General features: G+C 39.4%; 1 pseudogene; it reads left to right on the top strand.

Annotated features, from left to right (window-relative positions):
* The window catches only part of LOC101580876, a 31205-nt pseudogene extending 14046 nt beyond the window's left edge, over window positions 1-17159 (top strand).
* The last annotated feature ends 3940 nt before the right edge of the window (window positions 17160-21099 follow it).

The raw sequence follows: 21099 nt of genomic DNA, 5'->3' as shown, positions 1-21099 counted from the left end.
TGTTAATTATTGAAACTATCCTACCAAATTGGTTTGAAACTGTCTCATTGTTATTTGTTTCTCAATAAAATTATGGGAAAAAACCCATAAGATACTGATCTCAGTAGCAAGTCTTCACTAATAAATATAGTCAGTTAATTATGTAGTTCTCAGTCTTTCAAGAAATACAAATGCATCTTAGACAGATGCAGTATCAAAGTAACACTTGGCTTTTATTAGTGTCTTCGATGTTATGATCTATCTGCTAATGCCAAGCTATGGTGAACAGCTGTATTTTAGAAGAAAGAAAAGGTATTATCATTCAATAAACCTAAAATGAATCACAGGTTTAGATGATCATCCAATTATTGTAATAAATATACCATCTCCGTTGGGGACACTTAACCTCAGATAAATGCAATGTGAATAAAAATATTTGTGAGCCTCCCAATTAGGATTATTGACATGAAAGGAAGGTGATTTGAAAGCACAGGCTATAAGGGCGCTGTGCAGAGGAACTTTAACAATACTAGAGTGCCCCAAAATTCAAGGAACTCGGTTGCTTTAAGAAGTCCCAGCTTATACCGGTCTAAAGTAAACTCTGTAGCACTTAAAGTCCATGTTATATCATTTGTTTTGAAGTTTTAAGATCTATGACTCCCACATTATACATTAAAAATAGGTCTTTAATTTCTTTTCAGTATATTTTTTGAATTATATTTGCAAGTTTTTTTTTTTAAGGTTTGAAACATATGTCTTAACTTATCAAAATCAGCTTCCATTTTTACTAGCTTAATCTTAGTGAGGGGTGTGTGTGTGTGTATGTGTGTGTGTGTGTGTATGTGTGTGTGTGTGTGTGTTTCTTGTACAGCTATACTCTCTTTCCCTTCTTTCTTGGGTCTGATCTGTGCCCTCTGGAATTCGTTATTAATGTTTGACTGTTCATTTTTTAATGATGAACTGCATTCCTTCAGCAGAGTCTGCTGCCCAGCGCGGCTCCTCTAGCAGGCAGATCTTGCTCCGGAGGGAGGCATAGTTTGGGATAGGCTCAGGGTCACCCAGGGATGACAGTGGTATTGAGTTCTTTCCCTCATTCCATGATCACATTCATGTTTTAAATTCCACTGTTTGCTCTATTATTTTCACCAGTGCCCTAGGGCATAAATTACTCTGCAAATCGGCCTGTCAAACTATGGCTCCAAGGAAATAATACATTCAGAAGCTGGCATTTAATATCTGTTGTGGCTCCAAGAGGGCTTTTCTGGGTTTTTTTATTCCCTGGGTTTCTACTACTAACCAGCTAGCTCTAGGCTGTTTGTTATCCTCATCAGATCCTTGAATCTCTTCCCAGTTGCCTTTCATCACAACTTTCACTCTTCAGAGCACCATTATTTTTAAAACATTTTGTTATTGTGTGGTTGCAATAAGAGCACCATTAAATGCTCTCATCCTTTTGCAAATGAAATAAAGTTCATTTGGAAAATGATCAGTTGTCTGTTTTATGTTCTTTTCAATATTAGAAATAGAATTCAGGGCCTCATGCATACTAGACAAGTAGTCTACCACTAGGCAACATCTCCAGCCCTCTGTTTTATATTTCAGTCTCCTACACACACACACACACACACACACACACACACACACACACACACACACCTCTCAGGGCACTGGAGCTAGGTGGCTGCCAGTAACAATCTTTGCTCTGATTTTACCTCTGTTCTGGTAGCTGGCTTTTCAGCGGGGTTGAATAACATCAATAACTCGAACCCCTCAACTTACCTTTCCTCATATGGAACCACAGCCTCACCAGACAGGGAGAAGTGGCCAGGCCTTGCTTGAGTTGGAACTTCCATTCCATTAATAGGGAATACATGGAAGAAGGAATCTGGAAGGAGTCCCCAACCTCTTCACTGCATTCACGTGGGATTTCATTTCAGCAGCACACGACATAGGAGACATATAACTCCCAACCCGTTAGATGCCCAGTGTGCCAAGTCTGTAGTCCCACAACACTGAGGAATGAAGTTGTGCACCAAAGAAAGAAGTTAGGAGAGTTAATTGGAACTAAAAGAAAGAACACCTTCTAGATTTCTAAGGGGCGTCTCAAATGGGGAGGGCCTCCCAAGGCCCACTGTTAGGAGTAATTTATACAGCAAAGTTGTAACATGGGTCACACTGATGTAGGAATGATATAGGACCTTCCCTAATCTACTAGATGTCCCATAATCTGAGTTGATGCTCCCCAAAATCAAAGAATGAATCTAAGGAACAACATAGATTAAGAGCAAGAAATACTTATTGGGGAAAAGAAAGCTTATGTCTAAGAGACAGAAGGGGGAATTGGAAAGTGGGATACCCATGAGTCCACTTCTCAGGCAAAACTATGGAGAAAAATCATGAGGTGGGTATAAAGTGGGACAAGATTGTGGTTAACCAGTAAGATTACAAGTATAGTCACTTAGATAATTTTGATCCAGTGGGAAAGCAAGTGTGCATGAAACAAACAGGGATTTTTCTTGCAAGGGATGGATCAGTGACTTTTCTTGGCTCCCCACCAAGTAATTGATGCCTATTTAGAATATCAAACATTGTTTATCCTCAGGTGAAGTATGCAGGCATAGTCATTCTATTTTTTGTCCTGAGGTCTGGCCTCTAGTGTGCCTCCACCCACAGTTAAAATGTATTTCCATCTTCTGGGCTGGCTCTTTTTGCTAGAGAAAAGGAGGTAGCCAGGCCCACTGACAAACATAAAAGAATGACCCAGGATCATTATTTGAAGCAAAAAAAAAAAATTGTAATCACGCATTCAAAGTAGAAATCTATATAAGCCAGTGCAGCCTTTAGCTACTGGATTCCTAGTTTCACTGTCCTTCACTGCTGAACCCTTGAAGGGCATGTGTTTAGGTGTAATAGCTTGCTGGTCTGTCTCAGACTATTTATACTAATCCCTTCTGCTGTTGAAGCTGTCACTTTACAAGTGCTTTTGTAATATGAAAGACTCTTCTAAGAATAGTGCTATCTTCCAAGGTCTGTTCTAACTAGGACTGTCACAGGGCTCCTGTAAAACTACAATAAAGATAAAACTTCACTTACTTATCTCTGATCTACACCTGCCAGTGCTGCTAGGAAGCCTTCCCACCTGTCAGAGTTAGAAAAATATTTTGAATAATCACAGGTAAATCACAGTGAGGAAGAACAAACTAGGGCTTGTGAGAAAACTCAGTCCTTCCCAGAGGCTGGAGGACACTCTCTTCCCTCTCCTGAAGGCCAGCCCCTCTTGTAGAAATGCAGATTGGTCCCAGTGTGAGCTGTTAATACCTGCTGTGAGGGAACTGGGGTGGCACATGTGCCAAGCAGTGCTCAGGAGCCTTTCACTTATGCATTCTACCTTCTTGTTGATGCCTGGACCTGGGCACCAACAGTAACCAGGGCCATCGTGGCCTTTGCCTTAGGGAAGCTTACAAGGAGGGGGGATGGCAACTGATGAAAGCCAAATAAATCAATATGAATAGTCAGGAATACTCAAAAAGAATAAAAAGTGTTATGAGAGCAAATTTGGGCATCTATTTAACATTGGGAGGCAGGTGTGCAGGGAAGACAATTCAGACCTAAGGGATGAGTTGGGTATGGCTAGAGGCAGAGAGGGGTTTTAGAGAAGCAGTGCCTAGCTCTTTCCCCTGAGAATATTGTGCCTGGGGGAGCCAGGATGAGCACACTGGAGAGGTGGGACAGGGAGGTGAAGATCTGATCATCCAGGGCCTTGCAGGCCAGGAGAGTTTGGAGTGTTATTGACTGCCCTGGGAGGCCTTGTAGGGGAGGTGGATGTCACATGACCATGTTTGTCTTTGGGGAGGAAAAGGGTTTGAGAAGCTTAAAGCCCATAAAGACACTAGAGAGATGGAGATAGTTGCGGGCGGCCAGCACTCTTGTTCCACAGAGCATCTTGATTTTCTCTCGTGTACATGGGTGGGAGTGGTAGATATGCCCACTGTCCATTCGCATTGGAGCCTGGAGGGGTGAGGCAGTGGGGATGGAGGTTGCTTGCTTCATTTTGTCACCCACTCTTAGAGCTAACTGAGCAGGAATCTTGCCCTTGAGAAGACACTGCATGGTACTGCCCTGCAATAGAAAACACTGGGTTTTCTATTCTGCCTGGAAATCTTTGCTTTGAACTCTGACCTGTGTTGTTGAAGTCAATTTGAATTGGCTTTCCAACTGGTTGTAGATCTCTATATGTTCTGCTAATCAGGACCACTTGAAATCTGACTCATCTTTCTAAATCAATTCCCCAAAGAGCACTCTCTTCCTTGGCTAATCATTGAAGCATGAATTAAACTTAAGTTATTTTGTTTGCTCTCAAGTCTCCAAAGTACAGTACCTCTGTGTTTTTCATCTTTACGGCTCCCTGAACTAGAGCTACTCTCTATGATGGGACACGGTTGTCATTCCTGATGGGTGAGGCCATTACCAGCAGGCTCAGAGGGGAACCACAGAAGAACAAAGCCATGTGCATTTGCACTGCGGCCCCCCAGGAAAGGGACTACACTCCCACCTGCCCAGTCTGCAAATCTGCCCAGTCACACTACCTCCACCTCCAAATGTCTCAAAGCAACAAATATTTTTCTCTCCTCCCCTGTGCTTTAAATCGTTTCTTCTACATTTGTTTCCCACTGATGTCTCTCTGGGTTTAGCTCACTCCCTGGAGTGAATAAATATGGTTGCTTATACAGAGCTTTCTCAGGTAGTCTTTCCCCTCCAGGCCTTTAGCAGTGGCCTTCAATCTCTTAGCTCCTGGCTATGGAACTGGCCTGCTATTTAGAATGGAGCGACTTCTCCCCTCTGTGAAGGGCAGAAACATATTTGGTGTGCTATATGCACTTTGGATCCTCAGTAGCCTTCTTTGCCATCCCTCTATCATTCTATAGCTAATTCCTCACCATCCCTACCCACCTGAGCCATAGGGTTAGGAAACATGGACACACTCGGGCATGCCAGCCTGGAATTATTTTTCACTTTTCATCTTTTCCATAAGGAACGCTGTTAGCTTGCCAGTGGGTAACTAGCTCATTGCCTCTGGTCATACGAAGACACCTTTATTCTTTATAAAAACAAGGTGCCCAATTTCTTTTTCATATTGCTTTGCCTTTTTCCACATCCAGGTCACCATTCAGTGTTTCCTTTTCATGAAAGTGAGAGCCACAGTGACTTTTATGTTGCCTCTGTCAATATAATAGTACTTACAGTAGTCCCCACACACCAGTTTTCAGTTCCCAAAGCCCCTTTTTCAGTGAAAGGAAGGGAAAAAGGGCAGTTCCATTTTTACCTTTTCTACTTGCAAATGGTTACACATTGATGGTGTGAGCCAGCTTTTGGCGGACTCAGACCTATAGAAGAGAGCCAAAAGGCTGCACTTGTATACTGTCTTCTCTAGATCCCTGAAAGGTTCACAGCCTTCCATGTCTACAGGGACACGGCTAAGGGGGCACATCACAAGGCATCAGCAGGCTATTCACAGACGGGGACTGTGTCCTCCACAAAGTTTTAGAAAGCATAACTCTGGCCTCTAAACAGCAGAGCACCTATCATTGTTGCTCCTGGTTGCTTAATCCTCAAACACCTTTACAAGGGACTAGAGATGTCACAGTTTTTAAATGCCAAACAAAATGGCATCAGTGCCACCTTGACCTTGACCTGAAAAATGGTAACTTGGCAGTCATGCCTCAGCACTCTACAAAAACTGTTCATAATCCTTGCCGTCCGGCCTTCTTCCATATGCATATATTCATAATTTTAAACTTAATTCAGAATATTATGAAAATGTCGTCACTAAAACATTTTTAGAATTTGAAGCAAGAGAAATTCTCACATAGCACTGGTGGAAGAATGAAATGGTGCAACTATTATTCAAAACAATTGGAAATTTCTTATGAAGCTAAATATATGGCTACCTTATGATTTACGCTTAAGTCTTACCTCAAAAGACGTGACAGAATTTTCATAGAATGATGTTAACTCAATGGATATAGCACCCAAAATGCAGCTCTACAGAACAACGTACAGATGTGAAATATTAGTTTATTAAAAGGAGCACAATGTTGATGATATAACAGTGCGGATTAACTTGGTAAGCGTTATAGTGAGTGAAAGAAGCCTTATGAAAAAGAGATAAATGGCCAACAGACACACAAAAAGGGGCTCACTATCACCAATAGTTAGGGAAATGCAAATTAAGTCCATGATAACATTATTTCATGCATGTCAGAAGGACTTTTATGAGAAGAATAGAGAGAAATATCAGGAGGCAGAAAATAGGAAATATTTGTACACTGTTGGTGGGAATTTCAAGTAGTACAGATCCTAGAAAAAAGGACGGAGGTTCCTAAAGAAACTAAAACTATGAATGCCATTCAATTCAATGATCCTACTTCTGAGTGTTTACCCAAAGGATTTTAATGGATTTTCCTGGACCTTCATGCTCACCACAGCTCTACTCCCAGTAGCTGAGTCACGCAATAAACCTAAGTGTCTATGATCAGATGAATGGTTAGAGAAAGTGGGGCAGACATGCATGATGAAAGACTATTCAGCCATAAAGATAGAATCTAGCTGGATGAGACGGTGCACACCCGTAATCCCAGCTATTCAGCTACTCAGGTGCCCGAGGCAAGAGTACTGCAAGGTTAAGGACAGCCTGGACAAGTCAACAAGACCCTGTTCAGAAAAAAAAAAAAAAAAAAAAAAAAAAAAAAAAAAGAAGTAAAAACATTGCTCAGTAGTAGAATAGTGGCCAAACATGTGCACGGCCTTGGGATTAATTCTGAGCACTGCCAAAACAAAACAGAACAAAACAGAACAAATAAACTGTCATTTGCGATGAGATATAAAGAATTAGAACATACTGTGCTGAATGAAATAAGCTAGGCACATAATGACAAACACTGTGGCTCCTCATCTATCTGTGGAATCTAAACTCATGAGAGTAGAAAGGTGGGAACAGGCTGGAGGTTGGGAAGGGGTCCGTGGAAGGGTGCTAGTCAAATGTAAGACAATTTTGGTTTAACAAGGAGAATGTACATAGTTTTTATTTCTTTTTTTTTATTTGATTGTACAGTATGGTACACATAAAAGAATCTTGTACATTTCAGAGTCACTGTGGGAGTAAATTTAAAATGTTTCACCACAAAAGCTATTTGAAGCAATGGATACATTAAAATTGGCTTGATTTAACTATTCTACATAGCATTCATAATTATAACATTACTTTACATCCTATGAATTTTTCCAGTTATAAACTGTCCATTTATAACAAAATAATATATAATTCCATTTGTATACCATTGTAGAACAGGAAAAACTAACATTTTTGACAATAACAAAATATTTGTCCCAAGTTAGTCACTTTATGTAGCAATTTTCCCCTTGACTGTGATAACCACATTATTTAAATTTGTTAACAATGTTATTAATATAATTTTAATATTTACAATTTCACAAAATGTATATTTAAAAACCCTTCCTGAGTGTCAAGACTATAAGATAGCACCTGAGGAAGGAATCAATGCCCATCTCACTCTAGTTAGGATATGGGACTGCATTGGTTGCCACAAAGAAGTTACAAAGCCTGAAACCTCCCCATGATCTCTCTCACATCTGCTATTAATAACCATCCACTGCGAGGACTTTACCAGAAGTTAAACACCATGTTCTGGGACATCCAGAATTGTAATCTAGATAAATGTCTTGTGTTTATAGGTTACTTAGCCTCAGGTATTTGATTACGACAAAATAAAGTAAAGATTATGCTGTATAGGTAAAAACAAGGCTAAGTAATATGTGCTATCTTGAAATATGGGTACACTGGGAGGACCTCAAATTCTTTTTTTAAATTTAATTTAATTTAATTTTGAAGAGCAAGAACACAAGCAAAAGCAAACAGCAGAAACAAAGACAGAAACAGGGTAACATACAGCAAAACATACATTGCAGATTTTCAAAACAAGAATAGTTAATTAACAATGGTTGTTCTATTATCTATTTTTATTGTCAAATCTGTTGCTCAGATTAACAGATATAGTTATGCAAGACTGGACAAATAATTGAATATTACCACTTGCTTTCAAGAAACCTTAATTTTTTTCTTCATGTAGTTTTTTAAAAAATTATTTAATGAGACTATAATAATAATTGATAAGACATTAGAAATGATACACATTTGGAAGACCGAAATGAAGAGGTATATATTTTGTATTACGTTTGTATTACACATTGTTGTCCTTGCATTGTGGCTTCAATCACAGATATAAGCATATAGAGTTAGTCAAGTTGAAAATTTTACACATTAGCTGCTATTTTCAAAAACCGATGGAATTATTAATATAATCGTCTCAGTCATCCTGTATACATACTCACGTGTTTCTCTCCCTTTTTTTACTATCTTTTGTCATTTCTCTCATCTTTGTTGTTTAATCCTTAAGTTCAGTTTCTCTCAGTTTTACTATGTCTGTTGTACTTTTTCAGGTTTTATTTCTTCTTTCAGATTCTTACATTAGGGAAACAATATGGTATTTACACATGTAGGTCTGGTTTATTTCACTTATGAGTATAGCCTCTAGTTGCATCCACTTACCTATAAAGGCTTCAAGTTTGTCATTCTTTATAGCTGAGTAATACTTCATTGTATAAAAATACCACATCTTTTTCATTCATTCCTCAGGTGATGGGCATTTTGGTTGTTTCCAAGATTTGGCTATGACAAATTATGCTGCTACAAACGTGGGTGCCCACATATTACTGTGGTATGATGTTTTCAGTTCTTTTTGGAAAATATCCATAAGAGGAATACCTGGGTTGAATGGGATTTCTTAATTTTTGAGGTGTCTCCACACTGATTTTCATAGAGGCTGAAAATCAGTCTACATTCCCACCAACAGTGGAAAGGGATTCCTTTATCCCCACAGCCTCTTCAGCATTTGTTGTTAGTTGATTTCTTTCTGATAGCCATTCTTTCTGGGGTGAGAGTGTGTCTCAATGTTGTCTTAATTTGCATTTCTTGATTGGCCAGTCCTGTGGAACATTTTTTCATGTATTTATTTTCCAGTTGTATTTCTTTTGAGAAGCATGCATTCATCTCAGATGCCCAGCTTTGGATTGGGTCTTTAAATTTTGGGGACCTAATTTTTTTTTTTTTTAGTCCTTTATATATTCTTGATAGAAGAACTTTGTCTGAGTGAATATTGGTTTAGAATTTTTCCCCATTTGTGGGTTGTCTTTTACTCTAATGGTGATTTTTTTTGACATGCAGAAACTTCTCAAGAAGGTGAAATCCCAGTTGTCGATTCTTTGCAGCATTTCCTGTCAAGTTATTTCTTGCAAGTTTTCTAATCAGTTCTACTCCATGTTGGACAGTGTTGCCTGCACAAACAATTTTCCTGTCCAGGCGACCATGGGTAAATGTCTAATTGATCCTGGTACTCCGTGAAATTATTTACCCGTATCAGTCACATGCTTCTGTGGGAACCAGGAGGTACTCTACCTTCTTGATACTAAAATCCTGCTATCTACCACTGCTTCTAGAGGATCATTATATTCCCAAGTGCCACCACCCTGTGTGGCATGCAGTGTCCTCCTCCTGGTTCTGGCCACGTGCAACCGTTAAGTCTTACCCATCTACTGTCATGCTTTGTGACTCAGGCCACGACCATAACCTTAGCCTGAGGACCTCTTCCTTGCCAACGGGGTGATTAGGAAGTAATGAATACATGGCACAATAGTTTCTTTCCATCTGTGTTTTCATTTTCCATGGCTTTATTTACTCATGGTTGATCCCCTGGGATCTAAAAATGCTAAAAGGAAAGTTCTAAAGGTAAACAATATATATCTTTTATGCTGCAAGCTCTTCTCAGGAGCACGATGCAATATTACTCTTTCTGATATTGTCCTGCTGTGAACCAACTCAGTGTCCAAAGCATTCATGCTGTCTATATCACTTGCTCATTAGTTACTTATCTGTGATTAAGATTATCAGGTCAATGACTGCAGTATCACAGAACGTGCATACAAGGTATCTTTATTTTGCTTAATAAGGTCATCAAAACATAAAAGCAGTGGCATATCAAAGGAAAGCCATAAAGCACATCATTTAAATGAAAAGGTGAAAGTTTTCAATTAAAGGAAAGGAAAAAGTGATTTCCTGAGGATGTTAAGATTACCATTTAGAGTACAATGAGTCCCCTATCTGTGAAATCATAAAGAAAAAGTTCCCTTCTATTATTACTGTTGCTAATCTCTCACTATGTCTAATCTATAAATTAAATGTTGTAAATTTGTAAAAATGAGAGGTTGCTGAAATTGACTTTTCCGGGTGTATTAGTTTAAATATATGTGTTATAAAATGAGTATAAATTATTACACTTATAATTACCTTATGATAAGAAAAAGGAAAAGGGGCATGTCACTTTGTTAATTGTCATTTATTTGGGAAATAGTTTGCTCTGTTGCAAATGTGCTCTTGTTGATTTGCCCTAGACACAAACACCACAAAAAGCAGACAATGCAGTTCTTTGCTCTATTTGGTCGCATACTTGATCTGGAAGATTTTCGTGTTAGCCAGCATGCTTTCAATTGATATTTCTTATTATGAATCAAACAAAAAAATAATCCAGTTCAGACTTCTGCTGGAGGGTGACCACACCCAGGTGAGCCATAGCTTCTTCTAACTCCAAGAAAGGTGGTGTGGGGATTGTATCCAGGGGCAGGTCACATTCACATGATGAATGTGTAAGTAAGCAATACTAATATCTGCATACAAATTTCATATGTGGCCAGGACAGATTCACTGCATGCCTACAATTTTTTTCTCTTATTCTTCTTGGATTTCAGCTCTTTAAATATAAGCAAAACATGACAATAGACTGGGGACATATACACTGAGTAAAAATAAGACAAAAGATACTTTGAAGACATCTTTTCAGGGATACATTAAAATCTGATTTGAAAGCTTATGGAAGAAGGGTAAGAAGATGCCAATGATTTTTAGAGAACCATATTTCTCTGCCTGTGAAAACGGAATTAGTTACACATCATCTAGTAGATTTTTTTTCCCCAGCAAGAAGAATGTGCTTGCTCTAAACCAGACCTCTTAGTTTGGGCATTATTTACAACTTTTTTTTCTGTATTTTAAGGAAGGGTCTACAGGGTGTTCAGGGTCTCACTACTAGATTGGACTTGTAGTGATTCTCTTGTTTACAGTCTCCCAAGTGCTGGGATTACAGAAGTGTGCCACCACACCCAGTTTCAAACACTGTCTCAGCATGCCCTGGGGGCAGGGCCAGCACGGTGGGCTCAGAGATTGAACCCCTGCCCCCTGCACCTGCTTGCAGGCACTTTAATCTGCTGAGCTATTTGGCTGGCACTTTTTATTATTATTAACAATTTTGGTCAGTTCTTTGTTATGGAGTATGGTCTGCACATTGTAAGATATTTAGTAGCATCCCTATCCCATAATCTCCCAAAGTTTCACCAGATACTGTCATCTCCACTGGGTGAAAAATACTTGTCTACACTGTCCACATCTCCCTAACTAGACCCCAAAGTAGCCAACCCATGCATTTATTAAAAGGTTGAACAAGGTAAAATAAAGAGTTGGTGGAATTCAACCCTGACTTCAGATGGAAAGGTCCCAAGCGATGCTCTCTAGTAGGTCTTCACTGGCAGCTTTCTCTCAGCATTCTGATCTTCTGAGCTCCGACTAGAATCTCCCATCCTGCGAGCTTTATAGAATTCCAGGGCTTCTTTTTTAGCCAGCCTCTCTAAACCTCTCCAAACTGTTCCTGTGAGCTAGTTCCAAAGGCTCCTGTGCCACATGGTTAGACACAAGTACAGCAGTGGCCCCACTCCTGGCACCAAAATCTTAGTTACTTTCTCATTACTGGAACAAAATACCTGACACCCACAGGTTAAAGGAGGAAAGGCTTGTTTTGGCTTACAGTTTATAGAGGCTTCTGTGTGTAGCTCGCTGTTTCCAAGCAGGATGGCATGGCAGAAGGGCATGGTGAAAGACAAACAGCTTATGGCATGGCAGGCAGGAGGCAGTAAACCTTCCTTCCTTCCCTTTTTATTCAATCCAGGCTGCAAGCCTATTGGTTGGCACCACCCATATCCAGGTTGGGTCTTCCCATTATCCATAGCCAGAACTGTGTTACACCAGTCAGTGGTCTAATCTAGTATCACATACTCATGATCAGCATCACACATCCACAGTCTAATCACTTCCCAGATGCCCTACCTATGAGCATATGGGACTTGGGGGTTGGGGGACATCTAGCCATGGACTGAAACAATATCCATCACTTCTAGGTTTGTTTTTTTTTTCTTTATTGTCTTAGTTACTCTTCTCTCATTGCTGGGACAAATACCCGATACTCAAAATGAAGGAAGGAAAGGTTTATTTAGCTCACAGTTACTGGAGGTTTCAGTCCTTACTCATCTGGGTCCAAGGCAGAGCAGAACAGAGCAGAGGGCAACCTTTCAAGGCTGCGGCAAAGAGCAAGAGTGCAAGGGAGGGGTAGCAGCAGCTCAAGCAGCTAGCTTCTCTTCCCTCCTTACATTGTAATGCAAATTACCTGCCCCAGGGTAGGGGAAGTACTCACATCTATGGGTCCCAGTATTTACACACCTATGGGTAATCCCAGCAGTACTAAGACCCATAATCCCAGCCGTGGATCACACATAATCCCAGTGGATCATGAGTTAACACAAACTCTAGAAGTCTTCACCCCATGACTGCATGAGGCTTTGGGGGGACAACTAGACACAAACCATAACATTTATGTTGATATAAAAAGTATATAAGTTTTTTCTTCTGTATTTAGGGCAGGTCTACAGGGTCTCACTATGTAGATGGGACTCGTAGTGATCCTCCTGTTTTCAGTCTTCCAAGTGCTGGGATTACAGGGGTGCATTACCACTCCCAGTCTCAATCCCCATTTTAGCACACCCCAGGGGGGGGGGCCTGCATGGCCCACCTGGGATCGAACCCTGGCTTCTGCGCTCTGCGTAAGCAGAAAAAATATATATCTTTTTAAGTGTACTCTTAACTAAAGGTACTATTTTTGTACAATAGATCTCTAAAATCTATGCCATGTAACTAACTTTATATACACTGAAGCATGTTCCACCTCTTTTGTAATAGTGTCTTATTACTGAAGCACAATACCTGATACAACTTAAAGGAAGATAGCTTTGTTTTGGCTCACAGTTTCAGGGATTTGGTCCTAGGTTTGTTGGCTTTAAGGTAACAAAGATGAAAATGAAATGGCCTGGCAGACCCATTTAGGCTTAGTGAATGTCAGCCAAGAAGCAAAGCACAGAAACAGTGCCAGGTAAATGGGTGAGAGACTCTGTGTAACACCCAGGGCCACGCCTCCACAGCCACTTGGAGAGACTCTAGAGCACCCTGTACTAATCTGATGGGCACTTCCTAGTGCAAAGTTGACATGTTCAGATTAATGGTGACACATTTCTCTGATTTGCTTTTCCTTAATGGTTAGTGATGATGGCATGTGTCTTTGCCTATGCTGGCTAATCTGTATGTCTTCTTAGGAAAAATGTTTTTAAATCTTTTGCACACTTCTAAATTGGGTTATCTATTGCTATGTTGCAGTTCTCTGTTTATTTCTTCCTAAAACCCAGCCTCATATTAACTCCTTGTCAAATATGTGATTTGTAAATATCTTCTCCTGTTATGTAGGTTGGCTTTTAGCTATTAATTATCCCTTGTAAAGTTTTTAAAAATTATAATTATGAATGCTTATTCATTATATAATTAGTAGGTTTCACTGGAACATTTGCATACACAGCTTTTAATTTTGATATACCCAATTTATCTCATTTTAATTTTTTTGCCCATACCTTGGTATTATATTAAAGAAATTGTTGTAAAATCCAGTCTCAAGAAACATTTCCTCCTATTTTCTTTTCTTAAGCATTTATAGTTTCAGGTCTTAGATTTGTGTCTTTGGTACATTTTGTGGCACATACTTTTATAACTAGTGCGATTAGAGTAGTAGTTCTCTATGATTTGAGAAACAGGTGAGCCTCTGTTGGTCCTCCATGGATTACAGTCATAGTCACAGGGATAAATTCAATTTCCTAGGCTCGTTCTTCTCTTGCTATAGTCTCCTTTGAAGCCCTTGTCAGTGTTCTTGGGTGTGCAGGGGCAGCTCTCATGTGCTCACAGACAAGTTCAGTAAGCTGCCGCATGTTATCAGCCACTGCACCATCCCTTTGCAGTGGGTTCCTTAAAACCCAGCGGCTAACACTGCCCTACTGACCTATCTGCCATCTGTCTTCCATGCTTACACTTTTCCATTAAACACTGCAGTTTCTCAAAATCTACAATCACTGTCACCAATTTGTGGGAGAACTGACCACCACAATCATCCTGGGGCTGAGCTCAGCCTGCAGTCAGGGCTGATGTGGTAGAGCACATCCCTACCTTTTTTCAATGGAGCATTGAAAAGAGGTACTCCACATAAATAAGGTACTCCATATTTGAAGTTGTGCTTATTTTAAAAGTATAGCACTTTTAGTGTTTACATCTAGGATCCTTCTTTCTTCCTAAAACCCAGCCTCATAGATAGAGACTGAGCTTCAGATATGGCCATGTGTAGGGATTCATTGATCTCTCAGTGTACTCTTGGCAGAAACAGTGGAAGGAATGAAGAAACATAGACTAAAAGACAAGAGCTGGGTCAGGTGGTGGCCCTTTTGCCTGATTGGCAAATGACCCCCAGAACAACAGTAGGGGCATTTATTTATACCTTTGCCAAGTTAGGATCACATAACGCAAGGTTATCTAGTAACTAATAGCTGACATTGCCCAAGCAGGATGCTTTTTTCAAGACTGATGTAGCTTTAGGCCCTGTAGCTTGGGCCAGCCCTCACACATATGAGCAATTTCCAGTTTCAGCAGCTCCCAACAGCCACTGGCCAGGTAGCCAACATACCATGTTCAGAGACAGCACTGTATTGTAGCAAGAAAGCTTTGAAACTGGAACGTGCTAGTAGATCTGACTCCTCTTTCTCTCTGGGTAGGTGCTTTCCCACACATCTTCAGTCCCTCATACAGGTGTTTGCTTTCCTGTTCTTTGTATACCTCAGCTGGGTGTTCCACTGAAGCCCCACCTCAGTCATGTTAGAATCATTGTGTTCTCAGGAAGCAGCTTGACAGACAGCCAGGCTGAGAATTGGGTACAAATCAGGCTGAATAAAGCTCCAGTTGGACATTCCCAAAGAGATACATAAATCTCATGTATTTGGCACTTGGGAAGAATCTTTACTCTTTACTTAGAAGGGCTATTTATCATATACCAGCCAATATTTATGAGTTAGTTTGAATACCACAATAAAACAAAATATAAATTCTATCCACAAAACCCTAGTGGTCTTTCCATTGTGCGTTACTGGCGCCTGTTAATTGCATTTTCAGGCAGTCTTACTACGGAAGCACTGGCATGTGTGTGACAATAATTCCACACGCCTCAACTTGAGGAACATGGAATAAACACAAAATATGCTGGCAGTAAAGGCAGGAAAAGGGCAGAGCTAGGCATTTCAGCACCATTTATATACGTGGAAGGGTCAAGAGGCACCAGCAGCTCCTCAAGCAATGATTGTGAACATTTTAAAACTTTCAGTGATACAAACAGCCCCCTGTGGCATATGTGCGACAGGCTCCCCACCACTGCCATAGGACTTTCCTCAGGATAAAGTGGAAAAGGGATTTTTCTTTGTACCAAAAGTTCTGATTGGACTCACGCATGGGTTGTCTAATGTTATATGTGCAACTATCTCTAGGAATAAATACAGGTGAGCTGTGGATATTTAACAATTTGATGTTGAGAAAACATGCAGTGTGATCCCTGGATCTTAGCTCCATATATGGTTGTTTAAAAAAGAACTTCCTATTCCTTTTTAAATATGTCCTAAAGACACAGCTTGCTATAGGAGAAAGAAAATGGATTTTGGAGTCCTATAGTTGTGATCCAGTGACATAGTGCTTAAAACGTGTCCCTCCTTAGGTTACTTTGAGAACCCATCCTCTTCATCTTTAAAATGGAAGATCCATCACTTTCAAGAACTTACAGGAAGAAGAAATCCAATAAAATAGTACCTAGAAGAGTCCCTGGTATGTCGCCATTATGTAGCAGTAATAATAGTTGCTTATTGATCTTTAGTTATGTGCCTGACACTTTCCTTACCATTTTAAGAGGTAGTAACTAGTTTTAAGATAAAGAAAAGGGAACTGCTATGTTAGGTGACTTCCCCCAGGTCACTTGTGTAATACACACTCGCTTTTGAATTAAAGATGTAGCAGTTTGATATCTGAACTCATGAATTTAATCCCTTTGCCAACACTTCCCTAAAACACTGATTGTGAAAGAAAAATTCTTTAGAAATCTTGACTACACCCTAGAGACAGAGCCCAGGAGAGATAAGGAAACCAGGCCAGAAGTCATGCATCCAAACCCAAGCTCTATTACTTCCATGGCAGGGGCAAGATGGAGTCAGTTTGCTGGCTGCTGGCTGCAGCTGCAGTGGAGTTTGAAGAAGAATTTCTTGAAACAAGAGAACAATATGAGAAGCTGCAGAAGATGGACACCTGCTCTTTAGCCAAGTGTGTCTGGTTGAAATGGATGGGGGGTACTGACACAGAACAGAGCCATCATTAGTTATCTTGCTGCTAAGTGCAACCTGTACAGGAAGGATCTAAAGGAGAGAGTCAGGATTGATATGTACACTTATGGCGCCCTGGACTTGATGCTAATGATCGCAGTGGCTGCATTCAAACTCCCTGGGGACAGAGAGGAGGCCTACATGGCAATCATGCAGAAAGCTAAAACTGCTACTTCCCTGTCTTTGAAAAGATTTTGAAAGACCATGGAAAAGATTACCTCATTGGGAACAAATTCAGCTGGGCGAACACACAACTGCTGGAAGCTATTCTAATGATGGAAGAACTTGATGCTGCAGTTCTTTCCAAGTTCCCTCTGCTAAAGGCATTTAAAACAAGAATCAGCAGCATTCCTATCATTAAGAAGTTCTTGCAGCCTGCGAGTCCAAAGAAGCCACACCCAGACAGCCACTATGTGGACACTGTCAGACACATCCTGCAGTGGTAAGCACACAAGGCACAGGGTGAGTAGAGCCCACGGCGGCAGCAGCACCTGCCAGCTACTGCAGGACAAAAGCAAGCTGTAGGTAACAGAAGCCAAGAGTCTGAAAGACCAAAACCATGCTGCCATCAGCAACAATGCAAATTAAATGCGATATGAAATAAACAAAAAAAAACCCTCAAGACTACAGGAAAAAAGTTAAGATCAATATCACAGAAAACCTATGAATTCCCTTATGAAAACTGTACATTTGTCAGTACAAAATACATCTAATCCACTTAAATGAGGATATCACGCCTAATTATTATGTTTTAAATTAATCACAACTGGTATTATACAATTAAAGCATATGTGATAGAAAAAACTAATATTGCCTTTTTTGTATTAGAGCAATGCTTGGAAATTAATTTTGTTTTAATGTCAATGTCACTTTTCTTTAATATTGATCTGTTTAATTCATTTAGGCACTTTGCCTCCTATCTCCCTAGTTTACAGAGTTAATGACTGGTCCTTAAGCATCCACCATTGCTACACTCTTACAGACTTGTGCAACTCAGCTCTTGTTACCTAACAGATGTGAATTGTAGCTCTGAGCCTCATACAGATTGTTTTCTCTTTCATAAAGTCTTTACTATAAAAATACCTGTTCTGATTTTTTACTTCCAAATCATAATTTCTTCTCTTTATGAATATTGGTAATAGGAGTGAGTCATATACTGTAACTGAAGTTTTTGTGGTTGTGCAAAAGTTAACACAAATCTTGCTCTGTGCTCTGGTATTTTAAGTAAAGGATACACATGTGGTTGGGGAAGGATTGCGACCTTTAAAGTGCTTTAAAGTTAATCAGAAACATTTCCATACTTTTCCCTGCCAAAACATTTCAAATTCAACTTCATGGATATTCAGTGAACTCTCTCTCGGATGATTCCATGAAGGTCATTTTGTACTCAGCTGCCTTACTGTGGAAATTCACACAGCTAAACCTGCTCATTAGAGCTGTACATGGAGTTGAACGATGTGGCACTGCTAACACACCCCTAAAATGAAGAAAAGCATTGAAAATATCATTTGATACTATATGAATCAATGAGAAGGGGTATCTGCCTGCAAACTAATTAGAAATATTTCAATGATAAGCAGTGTTGGAGAGAGTGTATTTAAAATGGTCACTGATGTAAAACCAATAAGATCATAAGTTGATACTACTTTTCCTGAAAGGGACTATGTTCCAAGAACTTTAATCTTAATTTCATATTCACAAAGCAACTTCTACCTTAAATTTTGATTCTTACGTTTATCATTTTGGGAGGAAACATCATTGGTCACAGCACTGTAAGAGTGATATTTTTCATTGTAAATTTAAGAAACTGGCCTTGCATATCTACAAGACCCGGAGGGTGTGTGTCAGTTCCCAAGTGGAAGCCCCTGTGGTGATCCTGGAAAAATCAAATTCCTGAAACTACACATAAAAGGTAGCCCATGGCCTGTGTTCCGTGTCCTTGGGGAAGCACCTTGACAGCCATGCAGAGGATGATGATCCTTTGCAACATTTTTATTGATTACTCCCTATTCATTCCAACTGTGACAGAAGGTCCAGCTCTAATTTGTTCTTCAAAAGGAAACTAAACAAATGATGTGCTTCAATGCTGGGAAGAGAAGGACTCACCCAAGAAGGACTGGCCCAAGAGCACAACACAAAAAAAAGCAAAAGGGCATAGCAGTTGTAGGCTTCATAAGCATTTGCAGGTAGCCCATAGCTTCGAGGCCAAAGACGAAGAACACAGGACATAACACAAGTAAATGAAAAATGCTAAGGCAGTCAAACTGCTAAAACAAAGATGATTTTATTTAATCTTTTATTCATTTTAATGAGAAAAAAGATAAAATAGCAATGAAACAGCTTCAAAACAGGTGAGTAAGACAGTCACAATAATTAATACATTGCATATTATTGTCTTCATAGTAGTTTTTCAGAGGACAAGAAGCAGACATAATATTTTGTCTAAACAATGTTAGTACAAACCTTTGATCTCATTGAACTAAGACAAAGTAGCTGTATATTTATCCTAACTATCTTGTGTATACATATATTTTTTTCACTACAAAATGGTCCTTTATTTATATCCTTTTTTGTTTTGTTTTGTCAGCGATGGTGTTCCACTGCAGTTAGAGAAGCTGTATTTGGAGAAGTCTTTAAAGGACCTTTACATACTTGATCCACTCTAATGATTGTAGTTACTTGAATTCAGCAAAATAACACAATATCATCCAATAGTTCATAATAGTAGTAGATTATCAATTGAACTGGCAATTGTCAGAAGTTGTTGACTTGAGCCTTTTATAGCTCAGCATATTAACATGGCATTACTTTTTACACCTCATGGTTATATTTTTCTGCTGGATGGGTAAGACCAAGTTAAAACAAGAACTATATAACTAAAAATGTAACTTTTGTATCTGACAAGGTCTGTCAAAACCCTCAGAATTTATCCTGAAACCAAGTACCGTACCTTGTAGATCTTGTCAGTGTCAGCCATCTGGATGTGTTATAGCCATTGCTTGACCAATTTGCTCTCTGTGAAAGTCTGAGAGAAAATTTCTCTCTAGGTGACTCTCTTTAGGCATACTATACATCATTGATCACTTTCCTTTGTTGGCTCATAATCTCCTTGATCAGAAAATTTGGGACACCACTGAGTTTTAAGATGTCACTGCACAGGTTCTATTATGTCTGAGTCCTCACTGACCTTGGAGGGCTAGGGCCAGATATTGGCTATCTTTGTAGCCCTTCTATTTCTTTAATTTTTGGTCTGTAAACTTTAGTTGTTAACTAAATGATGTTATTACCTTGTAACAGAGACAGTTGAACTTAACCCCACTGTCTGTCTGAATATCGAACACCTTAGACCTAACAGGGACCTGCTATTTTCCAACAACCATGAATATTCAAAAATTTAACTCCCTATAGAATGTGAAAGAACAATTACACATTTTTACTCAGAAATTTAGAAATCAAAGCATATTCAAAATTGTAGCAGGACAATCCTATGACATTTTTATTCTTCTCTGTTGTTTCTTTTATTACTTCTTTTTTAAACAAGCATTTACTTTAAAGAGATTATAGCAATAGTTAATATGACATTAGAAACAGTACACATTTAGAAGACCAAAATGACAGGTATTTCAATCATGGTTTTAGTATTACACATTTGTAGCCTCAGTGTAGTTTCGTAGTTCACAGATATCAGCACATAGAGTTAGTCAGGGTGAGAATTCTACTCATTAACATCTAGTTTTAAAAACCTGATGGAGATTCTTGGGACCATTGCCTTAACCATCTTGTTTATGTAAATATATGGTTTTACCCCTGCCATATTTCATAACATTTCTCCTTTCTCTTATTGTTTAATCCTTAAATTTTCACTTTCTGTTTAATTTTGTTATACCTTTCAATTTGTATTTCTTCTTTTGAGTTATTACACCAGGGAAACAGCATGATATTTACACATGTAGGTCTGGTTTTTTCACTTATGAGTATATCTTCAAGTTGTATCCACTTACATATAAAGGCTTCAAGTTTATTTTTCTTTGTAGCTAATACTCCATTGTATAAAAACGTTACATCTTTTTCATCCATTCCTCAGGTGCTGGGCATTTTGGCTGCTTCCAAGATTTGGCTATCATAAACTGTGCTGTATAAACATAGGCACACATATATCACTATGATATGACGTTTTCAGTTCCTCTGGGAAAATTCTCACTATGGGGATAGCTAATTGAATAGGATTTCCAGAATCAGTTTTTGAGGAGTCTCCACATTGATTGCCATGATGGTTACACCAGTCTATATTCCCACCAGCAGTGGAGAAGGGTTCCTTTTTCCCCACAGCCTCTCCAACATTTGTTGTTGGTTGACTTCTTTATGATAGCCATTCTTTCTGGGGTG

Source organism: Octodon degus, unplaced genomic scaffold (assembly GCF_000260255.1).
Source record: "Octodon degus isolate 3935 unplaced genomic scaffold, OctDeg1.0 scaffold00048, whole genome shotgun sequence".
NCBI lineage: Eukaryota > Metazoa > Chordata > Mammalia > Rodentia > Octodontidae > Octodon > Octodon degus.
This window is presented reverse-complemented; position numbering and strand designations above follow the sequence as displayed.